A 14,103-nucleotide genomic window follows, 5' to 3' on the forward strand; every position below is an offset into this window, starting at 1 on the left:
CGTTTGTTTACTCGTAATATGTGTTGTTTGCTTGTTGCAGTGTGTGTGAAACAATAACAAGAGACCTAGAATTATCTCTTGCCATTGGCACAGGGCAATGCAGAATAACGATGAATAAAACAAACTTGCCGGTGTCATTAATGTGAAATCTCAATGGCAGGCACTTTTAGGCCATTTTAGGGTTGATATTTTTTGCTACTCACCAAAACGATGCTCACAGTGCACAGTGTTTTGGTTTGCTGCTTTCGTTCCCTAAATTAGTAGCGTCCTTTTATTGGGTTCTAATGATATAATTTATTTGGTAAGTTTCTATGTATATTATTGCGTTTCTTTTGAAATGATTTTTAATTTTTATCTCTCATGTTTAAAAAGACATAAAAAATTTAAAATGGCAAGTACGTTGAATAATAATTTTCAACATAACTTTTTTCCAGAATTTTCTTCATATTTATACTTTATAAAAAGTCATTAGACCTACTAGAATATATTTTTGTTGAACATTTGAGTTTGCTTTTATTCATAATGAAATGATAATTTAACCTTTAACCGTTTTTCAAGGGTTAAATGTTAATAATTTTGAAAAACTGTTTCAGTAAGTTACAGGAGGAATAAGACGAACAAAGTGGAAGCAAGAACTCAACAAAGAAAAACAAACTCTGTCAAGTAAATTCGAAATTTGAAATATTTGATAATAATAAACCAATTGCTGTTATTGTAATTCACCTTTTGCATTATATATTTTTCACATGATTTTCCTATTTTCAGTTCCTTTTGAAAAATGTGCTATTTTAGTAGACTCATATTTTTGAGGAAGAGTGTAAAACATTATCTTCAAACATAACAAACTTATTTAAAAAACAAAGTTATTTTAATATATACGAATTTTCGTACAGAAGATTTTTAAATAAAACAATCGAAACAACTCTATTAAACAAATGATTTTCGATTTTTAAGGAAGTTAGAAAGATGTCCTTTTAGAATATTGATCAGTTATCAGTTTTTTGCATACTAACGAGTAATTCATATTTCAATTAACCCTTGAAAAACCTATTAACTAAAGCGTGGTGAAATGTTATATTAAAATTTGTATCTTGACATGGCCAAAAACTTTATAGAATATATGAAATTTGTAGAAAATCTCGGAAAAAATGAAAATTTTTATTTGAGTGTACTTTCTATATTGAATTACTTATATCTTTTAAGTATGAGAAATAGAAATTTGACATCTTCGAAAAACTTGTTAGTAAAAGCATCTGCCACAAAAAAATGAATTCTTCATATCTCTTCTAGGTGGATCCATTTCAAAAGAGCACAACAAAATCCTTAGAAACTTTTCGAAATAAAGTACATCACTAATCATTTTCTGGTCTATGATTTTTGTTTGGTTCGCTCGACACGTCCATTTCAAGTATAACTCTCAGTATTCACGTATGAAACCAAGCATGCAGAGTTTAATCTTCATTGTCTGTTCGATCAATGTTGCAAGAGGCGGCGTTTCTTAATATTTCGCAGTCTTCCAACGCGGAGGGACCAACAGAGGACACCGGCGGACTGGTGGTTGCAGAGCACCATCCACGGCGCTGAATTTTGAATCTCACGTCTGTGTGGGGTGCACTGTCATGCAGACATGTGTTCAGCTTTGTGAAAATTTAAACCAATCGTCCTTTTTCAACTGAAGTAGAATGGTAACGTCTCCGTCAACCACGCTCGACGCCTGGGTTCGAATCCCACCGCCGACATAGGTGTCGATGGTTGTGAGGTGGCGTGATCCACTCACAACCAACCCAACTGGTCTAGATTCAATCCTAGCCGACACCGGGAGATTTTCTGAGGCGAAAAATCTCTGGGATCACGCCTTCCATCGCATGAGGAAGTAAAGCCGTTGGCGCCGGTCCGTTAATAAACGGGTCGTGAGTTAGGGTCCTGGGTGTGGAGTCGCCTCCCTGGGCGTCGGTGATTGGCCACAACAGTGGCGGAACTAGACCGACGGAAAATAAACGAGAATAAAAAAAAAAAAAAACTGAAGTAGAAAAAATGAGTTTTCCATAAGTCAGTACTGTTGCAGTACTCGTGAGCTTATCAATAACGGGGGTGAAAATTTAAAACTTTTCTTTTAGAGAATAGAGAACTTATTTGAATGAGAACTTAATTGGATCCATTTAGAACCGGCAAACTTCATCTCGCTAATTTTTTTCTTTACATAAATAATTTTAAACATTGCAAATACACGATGGTCGCGTTTTTACACGTTTTTTACGTGGTTTATTTTTTTCGCGGCTATTTTTTTGCGGATTCCGGAATTCACACGTTTTTTTTACGTGGATTCCGGAATTCACGCTTTTTTTTACGCGGATTGCTGAGTTCACGCGGATGCCGGAATTTACGCGGTATTTTTTTTGCGGATTCTGGAATGTCTTCACGTGGATTCCGGAATTTTCGCGGTTTTATACGCGTTTTTGTACGCGGTTTCTTTTTACGCGGCACGTATTTCCCGCGTAAAAAGCGACTTTAGTGTAGATTGATACCTTGCGATTTGTTTATAGTCGACAAATGCATTACGAATCGCTAAGATACGATCAAATTAAAAAAAAAAAAACAAATCGTTCGAAATGATGATTTATTGGAATGAGAACATCGTCGCTTTTTGCTTTAGTACATCAACTCGATTTTGGAAATACATATACTGGGTGGTATTAGATCACTTTCGACTGTTTTTCAGAAACCGGAAGTCGCCATCTTGAATTTTTAAGAGTTTCAACTCATTTGTCACCCCCAAAAACATCCCCATGCTAAATTTGATTCCATTTGCTTGATTATTTGTTGAGTTTTGAAAAAAAATGTGTTTCGTTTGTAGATTGAATAAAATTTTAATACATACGAAAAATAATATCTTCTTCTAGTGCTTTGGATAACATTGATTTATTAAACAATTTGCAGTGTTTTGACTAGTGGCATAAAAAGTTTAGCTACTTCACAATAAAATGATTTTGGGGTGCTAAGAAGTGCCATAGGTGTGTCGTTGTGACATTCGGAAATTTCGTTCAAATTCTGGTCTGCGCAGATTGCCCTTTGCAAATGACTTGAGATGACCTCGTTCTGATTTTCTCTCTACATAATTTTTCTATCATTTTCAGAACTTAATTGGCTACCAAGTATTCCATAACAGCTAGCATATAGACGAGTGCTCTAGCATCAGAGCAACGTTCTTCGCACTGCAGCCGATGAATTCGGCCTTCCGGGAATTGGAGCCCAGCAAGACATGAACAGGATTATGCCTTCCCTTTCTTAGCCGTCTTATCCCGATCAGAAGAGCATAACCAAAAAATTACAAAATTCTATCAACGGGAGATACAAATAACATATTTTGATACGATTTTGTATTACCCATGTGCTTTTGATAACAAAATTGAAGCTGAATGAGTTATAATAACAAATCCTGAAATGAAGTTGTTCTGAAACAAATCTAACAATTTTTGCGTCTCTATCAAAACCTGTTATTTATAACAATGGTTGTTATCATACTGTACTATGTGCTATCTAATTTTGTTAGAAAACTGATACGTTAGTAACAAAGTTTGATATGGGTTTGACATTAATATAATATTTTTGTTATGTTATTTTAACACCTAACGGAATCAAAATTAAAACACAATCTGAAAGGTTTTTCACATAACAAACTAACAGCCTCTGTTTCATTTTTGTTTTGTCTTTCTGATCGGGGTGTCTTATGAATAGAAATAATGTTAAAATTTCTGTTGGCTACCTTTTATGCCATGCTTTAGAGAGAAACTTTTAGAAAAAAAGGAGCCTCGTAGACGACAAAATGCGAAAAAACCAAACATTTGTTTGCTACTTTCAATTGCTGTACTGGCACAATCAAATCATGTTAGGGCGCTGAGTAGCTAATTTCTTTTCATTGCGGATTGCCATTGTCTTGTAAACAATCTCTTCAACAATTTCTCCATAATTTTGTAAATAAAACCAATAGTGGGCATAGTAAACCATCGATGGGACAAAAAGGCCTGCTGTTGTGTTTCGACATTGTTGGAACAAACAATGTTATTTCTAATACCGTCTGCCCGGGGTGAGATTAAGCCACGGGGGTGAGATTGAGCCAAAACGGGAAATGTTTGTATGTTGAATTACTTGAGCTTTCTAGAACCTAATACCTCAAATGCAATACTTTATGAAACATGACATATTTATCCATTACTTCGAATGGAATATAAATAATATCAGTGAACTGTTTCACTAAAATGATGTTTCAAAGTACAGGGTGAAAAACATGCGCAAATAACGTTATCCAAAAATGTCCCAGGCATACCAACCCGATCAAGAAATCACATCAACTTACTGCTCAGTTGGTACGTTAGAATGTCGTCTCCAATGTGTTGAAGAAATATTCTGCATTGGAACTGTGTTGACTCAGAAAATAATGTTTTTCCAAACTGTACACTTTTCGAGCCCCTTTGGGGTGAGATTGTGCCAAGCTATAATGATCGGCGAAGTGAGCGGAATTCACATTCACGACAAAATTATATCAGTATACACCAAAACACTTGCATTGTGTACATAGTGTATGATGTCTAGCCATGGTATTATTTGAAATAATGACTAGAAGCTTGAGAACAGTAAGCTAACAACTGTTAGATGGAAAATTACAATGACTGATATAACTTATGAAATGTAACAAAATTTTGTACACTTATTCTATATAAACTGATGACGTTTAAAGCGAGGAAAGAGGGTTGTGGGAACGTTTCCAGCGGTTTTGAAATCTCCAATGGAATATACAGTGGTCAATGACACATAATAATTGAAACGAAAAGTCTTCTCTGGTTTTATGCCCTAACGTTTTCCCTTTCTAAGCTACCTGGAGACTGTCTATAGGCCACGTTCTCATAACTGGTTACTCCAGATATCGATTTGATCCAGTCATAAATTTTTCTATAGTTCATATGATACGTAGTTTCTGGTCAACCCCCTACAGCCCCTTAATAGTCTACGTTGTTTATGATCATCCCTACACTTATTGTTTTATCATGTTATTCATGTGAATTATTCGTAGATACACTACTGTTCATTTGACAGATATTGAATCCAACTTTTTGTTTTTGACACAATCTCATCCCACAGAAGGGGTGACATTAGGCCAAAGTTGAGTTGATTTTAGCAAAATTCTAGTTTATTGTAACTTAACCGTATTTGCGGCAGTCGTTAACTAAACATTTAAGTGTGCATTGACGTGATTTGGATCAAACTCATTGCCTAAATGTGTTTTGTTTTTTTGCCTAAATGTGTGCATTACAAGAAGAAAAACGTATCCTTTTTTGGCACAATCTCACCCCGGCTGACGGTAGTTTTCGAAAAATACACTGTTTGGATATAAAAAAACGAGTACCATCTATGGGTCTACACTATAAGTAGAACGGCATTGGTGTATTTATTCACTAATGCATTTGAGTTTATTTATTGCTTTCGACACAATAAAAGAAAACTGATAAAGACATTCGTCAACCGTCCCCTTGGTTGCAGAGAAGGTTCACTTCTATTTTATTTCGTCAATCAATTTGTTCACCTAACGCTGATATTAAATCTATCACCTATCGTTTTTCCTCGTGTCATTCTTAGACGGTAAATTTCTATAATTTCGATTTAAAAAAATCATAAATAAAACGTTTTTATCTGTAAGTTATAAGCAGCGCAAAGAGCAATTAAAATGGCAAAGAGTAAATTAATTAGCAGCAGTTATTGAACAAAAAGGGAAAAAGAACTACCAGCTTCTGTCCGAACCAGTAATATTTTCTTTCACTTTCAATTGATTTTTCCACCTCATCTCGGCCTTACAGAGACTCATAAGAATCGTTAACCAATGGTACATTTCGCCACCGAAGAAAAATGAAAGGTAAATAATTGCAAAATTGAATTTTCTAGTGTTCGACTCACCACTTGGGCTGGCGCAGGTTAGTTAGGACATTCCGTGATGGAATGGAGCAAAAACACAACGAAATCAGACACTTCTGCTATGGTTTTCTCCAGAAGCACTGTACCCAACTGGCTGTTGTCGACAGACGCTACAGAGAAAGGACGACGATAAAAGACGAGTTTATTCTCTGCCTTCCAATCGAGCTAAACGAGATCTAGAGAGTGTTGGGTCTAGTCTACCGACCGTGGGGAGAGGTTGGGCAGTCTTTTCCTGATCATTTTCCGTCACTTCCTCGTATGCGGTACTCCGAAGTGGTGACCAGAAATTAAAAAGAGGAAGCGGGTGGCATTGAATGCGGAAAAATTAGCCCGAAAGTGCCCGAGTAAAGCTCACCGTTCGCCTGAAATGACGTTGATGATGATGATGGGTTTGACGAAGAAGGACGAACTCGCGCGACAAGTTCGGGTTGAGAAGTTGAAAGCGAAAAGTATTCGCAGCTGGCGTAAAGGAAATGCAAAAAAAGGAAAAAAATAACTTTTTATGATGCTATTACTGGCGGTTCCGTCAGTGGAAGAGAAATCTAATTAAAAATATTGTTTTAAAAACGAAATTACAGTTTTCATTTCTGGCATTGCTAGCGTCGATTGACGCCGTACAGGGCGGCTTCGGAGATTTCCGAAAGCTTGTATACCCATGACACATATTTTTTCGGCGACAGGAAACTGCTTTTAAAGTCTCCGTCCTTCGGGCACCGCAATCTGCTGGGTCGCGCTGCGCCCACAGCAGGGCACCAGTATCGCGGCCACCGCCGCGTCACGTGTGCTTTATGCCACCGAGATGGCAGGAAAATTAATGAATGACTCGCTGACGGTGAGTGTGGTTTATGGGATCAGTTGTTTTATGTTTTGTGGCTTTTTAATTAACGTCCCAGATTATTGCTTCACAGTGTGTGTGTGGGTGTGTACGTGTGAGGTGCTTTTTGTTCGTTAAGAGTGGAATTAAAGGAAGCAAGTGGATTGTGTTTCCATTTTCTTCGCTTCGCTTCGCCCAGTCGCGTAAGAAATAAATGTGTTTTTTCGTTCAGTGTTGTGAAAACAAAAACTTATTCTTGACATTTCATCGGTACTGAGTTTTCCGAGAGATTTCAATTATCCTTAATTTTGGTGAACCGATTTTCACTAGACGAAAATTTTAGGTTTCGCATCGTAAATTCATTGAACGTAGAAATAATTTAGAACCATAATTTGAGTTTAGAACCGTTCAACTATGTTATCGCAAGATATTTGTGGTAATACATACGTGCGTTTGGTATATCTAACAGAAAGTCTCATACCTGAAAATATAAAGAAAATAATCGTGTCAGTCTAATGTATTTAAAAAAAATATGGATTATGTATTAAATGATTTGGTGTAAATAAAAATCAGCAGTTAATTGGATAGTAATCATTTTCTGTAATGTCTTCTTTAACTAACAACATTTTATTTCAGGTTCATAATTTATTAGTTTCATAAACAAAAACACTAGTAAGCACTATAATTATATGAACCAGTCATGCACTCATAAGATTGGCTGAAATAATCTCTTTTCAAACGAAACGCAACGTTTTTTATTTGTTTCTCCAGTGTTCTATCACACACAAAAAAGTTGTATCAATTTACAATGCACTTTTACTTTAACACCAACTCAGTGCCAGTTTCTTTAGCCGAGCAATATTTTTGCACACTTTCCTGTGGCGCAAATAACAACAAACTCGAGTATGTGTGAGAGTACTCTAACACTAGGGCCACGAGAATCACTTGAATCACGAGGTTCCACGACTCGGGTGGCAGGCGTGGAAAACAAATGTTCACTTCATTCTGACTTTTCCCTTTGAGTTCCTTCTTTTCCTCGTTGCTCCATTCTATCAGCTACCCTTGTTCTAGATCTGGATCGTTTGCCATTGACGTTCACTGCACAAATCTAGGAGAGATCATACGAGCGAGCGAACGAAGAGTGCATGGCTTTATTGATGTGATGAATGAATTTATTGTTTTCCGACTGGATTTCATTCGTTCGTGGATGCGTTACTTCATAAATCTTGTTCCACTTTGGCAACCGCCATCAATTGCAACGAAAACTTCACGAGTGTCGTTGACATGCGACTGATCTACAGTGTTGCTTGGTGGACGACAACTCGCAGCGTAAATCATGTTCGGTGTCCGTTGGGTTGGGAATTTTTTGCTTTCAATTGAACTAGTTACAAATGACAATCGGAAGGAGATTTGGAAAGCTCTTGATGGCGATTAATCTCTTTTCGTGATTGCTAGTTAAATAGAACCTTTATGACGCTTGTTCGAGCTGTGATGATAGCGATTGTAACTCTCAACGAAACACAAATCAAATCCACTTGGAACAATTGGAAACTTTTTTTGCAAGTTAAAACCCATTTTCAATTAAACTATCTGCATGTTCATCTAGAACCACGTGTCAAAAGGGTAAAAAAAATTTATATAGACAACAAATGTGCTCGAGGTGTATTCTCTCTCGTCATCGGATATATCCACCGATATTGAAAGGAATAGGTGACGAAGCATGAAACAAAAAATATTGGGAAGAATTCAAATAAGGAATTCATTTTATGTTTTAATTGGATTCTGTTTTTCCATTTTTCCCTTCTTTATAAAATATCTCTTTCTTCTGTTTTGCTTTTAGTTTTTTTTTCTTTTGTTGTTTCCAGTTTTCTGCTTTTCTGTTTTTTCTGTTCCTTTTAATTTGTTTGTCTTTTATGCTAATTTTCTCTCACGGTTTTCTGTTTTCCGTTTACCGTTTGCTGTTTGCTGTTTTCTGATATCTGTTTCTTGTTAACGGTTTTCGGTTTTCTGTTTTCTGTTTTCTGTTTTCTGTTTTCTGTTTTCTGTTTTCTGTTTTCTGTTTTCTGTTTTCTGTTTTCTGTTTTCTGTTTTCTGTTTTCTGTTTTCTGTTTTCTGTTTTCTGTTTTCTGTTTTCTGTTTTCTGTTTTCTGTTTTCTGTTTTCTGTTTTCTGTTTTCTGTTTTCTGTTTTCTGTTTTCTGTTTTCTGTTTTCTGTTTTCTGTTTTCTGTTTTCTGTTTTCTGTTTTCTGTTTTCTGTTTTCTGTTTTCTGTTTTCTGTTTTCTGTTTTCTGTTTTCTGTTTTCTGTTTTCTGTTTTCTGTTTTCTGTTTTCTATTTTCTGTTTTCTGTTTTTTGTTTTCTGTTTTCTGTTTTTTGTTTTCTGTTTTCTGTTTTCTGTTTTCTGTTTTCTGTTTTCTGTTTTCTGTTTTCTGTTTTCTGTTTTCTGTTTTCTGTTTTCTGTTTTCTGTTTTCTGTTTTCTGTTTTCTGTTTTCTGTTTTCGGTTTTTTGTTTTCTGTTTTCTGTTTTCAGTTTTCAGTTTTCAGTTTTCAGTTTTCAGTTTTCAGTTTTCAGTTTTCAGTTTTCAGTTTTCAGTTTTCAGTTTTCAGTTTTCAGTTTTCAGTTTTCAGTTTTCAGTTTTCAGTTTTCAGTTTTCAGTTTTCAGTTTTCAGTTTTCAGTTTTCAGTTTTCAGTTTTCAGTTTTCAGTTTTCAGTTTTCAGTTTTCAGTTTTCAGTTTTCAGTTTTCAGTTTTCAGTTTTCAGTTTTCAGTTTTTCGTTTTCTTGTTTTCTGTTTTCTGTTTTCTGTTTTCTGTTTTCTGTTTTCTGTTTTCTGTTTTCTGTTGTCTGTTTTCTCAGTTTCCAGTTTTCAGTTCTGTTTGCTGTTTTTAGTTTTTAGTTTTCAGTTTTCTGTTAATTTTTTTGTTTTTTTTGTTTTCTTTTTTCTGTTTTGGTTTTATTGTTTCTTTTGATGTTTTATTATAACTTCTCAGTTTGTTCATGGCTCTACCTTTGAATTTTATTTTGGTTACCTTCTCCTTTTTCTATTTATATTTCCCTCTGGTGTTTGAGTCTCTCAATAACTCCTCAAAGACGTGTGTCTATGTTTTATTTGGTATTTTGCCCCTCTGATCTTATTTTCAATTTCCGCAATTCGATTATTCTCTCACACTTTTTTTTTGTTTTTACTTATCCAATTCCTCGTTCCGATTTCTTTAACTTATAAGCATCATGCTATAATTACCTTTCTTCTTCTTGTTTATTCTCAGATATCCTTAAGTTATGATACCAAATTTTTACAGTACCTCCTCAATTCCTATACTTTGATAAACTTTTGAATTTTTCCTGCTAGTTTCATTTTCGTATATCGCTCAACCATTTTTCTATTTTGCTTCTCAAATTTTTCGTTCACCTGTTTTTTTATATCTTTTATATCTTGTATTTTGTGCTCAATTTTTTTTTCTTATATACCATATATGCTCTTTTTAATTTTGTTTTTGTTTATTTTTTCTGCATCACCTGTTTTCGTTTTTTGATAATTTGTCTCCTTATTTTTGTTATTGATAAAATTTTCTTATTTATTCGTTGGTTTTATTTCTTTCTTAATAAATTATTGTTTGTTTTTTTTTTGCATTTGATTTATGTAAAATACTTTAATCTCGATTTTCACTTTGTCTCTAATTATCACTTTATTAAATTCATTATTTATAATTAATATTTTTATTGAATCATTTCGTTTCCATTTTCACATTTCCAGTATGTTTCTTTTTATATTTTTTTTCTGTATCTTTTCATTATCCTTTCCTGAATATACCCTTTTCCAATTTTTCGCTCGACAAGGTACAGTTATTATAGAACTACTTGTGTTAACCAGAAAACGATGAGTATTTTGTTACGCACAGAACTTTATCTGTCTTACCGATTTACATTTAGTTGGTCTGTATGTTGTATTGGAGAGGTGGCGGGAAACACCGAACACGAAAACTTTAATAATCAAAGTTTCAGACACTCTACGGCAAAGCGGGTCCGGTGGGTGGCCTCTGCTTGAGAAATCTTAGGTCATACAGAGGTTTCCTCAGCTGGACCGTGAGTTAAGCAGGAGAACCAGTACGGTCTTTTCCTCTGGTTTTATGTTTATTATCAGCGCATTATTCAAATTTCAATTTTCCGCCGGGAAGAACAAAAACAGAAAAGTTCTTCTTCCTCTTCGGTTTTTTCTCTTTCTTGCTCTTCCTCTTCATCGAAATCTTCCAACTGCCACATCAACAGAGACAATGTAGTGCAGCAGTAGCTTCAGCAAAATGGTTTTCCACCACACACACGAACAAAGTCATAAAAAGCATGCTTATCATTTCAAAAATGAATTTATGTATTTCAAACTTTTCCCTGCGTGGAGGAGCGACTTCACCAACAGCAGCAGCAGCAGCAGCCAGAGCTGTTGCAGACCGGGTAGCCCATGGGAATCGAGCGAGTTGTCACAACAAAGAGTAAAACTACGTAACCGAAATGGTCAAGATAAAGGACAAGCGTGTCTCTACCGCTCACTACCGGTAGCCCAGAATGAGAAGTAATGTAATTTTGGCTCTAATCCTGTGAGCAGAACAACACGATATTACTGCCACGGTTGCTGCTGTTGAAGGCAACCGGACGGGTGGCAAACAGTGTTTGAAAAGTGGAAAAAATGGGAAAACTTTTCTTCTTCTCCTCATTTTTATTCAACACGCTTCGCAAACACAAGCAGGATCTGAAACAAATGTCACGAAGGACTGACCAGAACAACAATTGGGGAAAAAAGCGGAGGCATGAATCCAACTAGTAGTGGCAAATACAATTATTTGTTTAGCATTCGATATTATGCGATTTGTTAGTATTAATTTGAAACAACCTTCGGAAAATTTATTCTACACTGCACTGATATTTTGGTAAACACAACTGTAACGAAAACTTGGCACTTATCTTGCGCTGTTATCGTGCACTTTTCCCTTGCACACTGTCTAATCGAACTGATGAAAAGAGACATCGTCACACAGAGTAGGTGGAACGAAGAAAGTAGACCTTCGCTTAAATATTATTAATGGAGGCAGAATAAATGTTTATGGCTGTTGTTAAATCGGTCGAGAAATGGGTCCTAAGTGAAAACAGAATTGCGAATTATGGCCCAAGTTTACCTTGATCAAGATTATATTTCGGGGCGGGCGAAAGTTAGCAGAAGCAATGTTTGGAACGTTGGTGAATTACACTCAAACGCAAAGAAGATAGTAAATGCTTTCGTACCTGTTTGATAATAATCGAATCTCTTAGTCAACAGTTCCAGAGTACAATAGGACAATTTCGGTCCTTCGCCGAACGCAGGGAATTTGCATTGAAGCAGAGCTAAAATTGGATTTCATCTTTAAACTCCAACAAAGCGCTCTCTCTCACAGGACCAGCAGGAATTTACTTTGTCGGTGAAAAGTGAATTCAGTGAGCGGAAAATTACCCTAACAACAGCGCGACTCGGAAGAGAATAAATGTCGGTTTTAGCCCATGGTCGGTACCGGCATTGGAAGGGCGGATCTTCGTGTCCGGAGCTAGCGATGAACTGTGTTGGTCATGATTGTATTTAAAAATGAACCAATACACTTTAATAAAACAGTTCGATTGAGTCCAAGTTTACCAAAGCTTTATAAATTTATCAACTAAGTATTCAATTTCATGGTTTTCGTACAAAATCAAAAACATCCGTTCCCACCTTTGGAAGTTTTCTACCCGCGCGCCTGAACCGTGCGAGTAGAAAACTATTAGATTATCCTGTGTATTGCATTTTTTGCAAGCAGCAGCAGTATCGTCCTCTTCGTCTTCTTTGAGCGTGAGGCGGTTTTACGAACGACGCGGCGTCGGTGATGATGATGATGATGAAGGTAATAGCACGCTCCAAGATGGTGATGTAATGGAAATGTACTGTCGTCGTTTTCCTCAATCAACATCAACAGCTGCTTCGAGCTGCGTTGCGGCGGTGGATCGACTCGATCCTAACCTTTGCGCTCCCCTGCTGCTGGTTGATATGCCGGATGCCGGCGAATGAAAGGAAATGTTTTCACATTTTAGCGTCTTTTGCAGCGGATAGGGTTTTCAGTTCGATGAACTTTTAAAGGCACGCCGGGAAAATATTTCAATTAAGGTGGATATGAGTTCTGTCAGCCGGTAGAGCTGGTATCTCTGCCGCTCGGGATGACATCGTTGGCTCACGAATGGAATTTCCATGCGTAGACTTGTTGACTCGCGTCGTATCAACGGCAGAAGCGCTTGGTACACTGTGACAAAAAGACAATTACAAAAAATGTGCACAATGAAGATGGAAAATCCCTGAGCACGAAAAATATTTGATGAAAAATTTGGTGGTTATTTTCGGCAAAATAGAGAAGGTCACAAATATTACAGAGATGATGATGATAAAACAGACAGACAGACAGACAGACAGACAGACAGACAGACAGACAGACAGACAGACAGACAGACAGACAGACAGACAGACAGACAGACAGACAGACAGACAGACAGACAGACAGACAGACAGACAGACAGACAGACAGACAGACAGACAGACAGACAGACAGACAGACAGACAGACAGACAGACAGACAGACAGACAGACAGACAGACAGACAGACAGACAGACAGACAGACAGACAGACAGACAGACAGACAGACAGACAGACAGACAGACAGACAGACAGACAGACAGACAGACAGACAGACAGACAGACAGACAGACAGACAGACAGACAGACAGACAGACAGACAGACAGACAGACAGACAGACAGACAGACAGACAGACAGACAGACAGACAGACAGACAGACAGACAGACAGACAGACAGACAGACAGACAGACAGACAGACAGACAGACAGACAGACAGACAGACAGACAGACAGACAGACAGACAGACAGACAGACAGACAGACAGACAGACAGACAGACAGACAGACAGACAGACAGACAGACAGACAGACAGACAGACAGACAGACAGACAGACAGACAGACAGACAGACAGACAGACAGACAGACAGACAGACAGACAGACAGACAGACAGACAGACAGACAGACAGACAGACAGACAGACAGACAGACAGACAGACAGACAGACAGACAGACAGACAGACAGACAGACAGACAGACAGACAGACAGACAGACAGACAGACAGACAGACAGACAGACAGACAGACAGACAGACAGACAGACAGACAGACAGACAGACAGACAGACAGACAGACAGACAGACAGACAGACAGACAGACAGACAAACAGAAAATAGAAAACAAAAAAAAAAACAAAAAACAGAAAACA

The sequence above is a fragment of the Wyeomyia smithii genome, chromosome 2, assembly GCF_029784165.1.
Source record: "Wyeomyia smithii strain HCP4-BCI-WySm-NY-G18 chromosome 2, ASM2978416v1, whole genome shotgun sequence".
Classification (NCBI taxonomy): Eukaryota; Metazoa; Arthropoda; class Insecta; order Diptera; family Culicidae; genus Wyeomyia; species Wyeomyia smithii.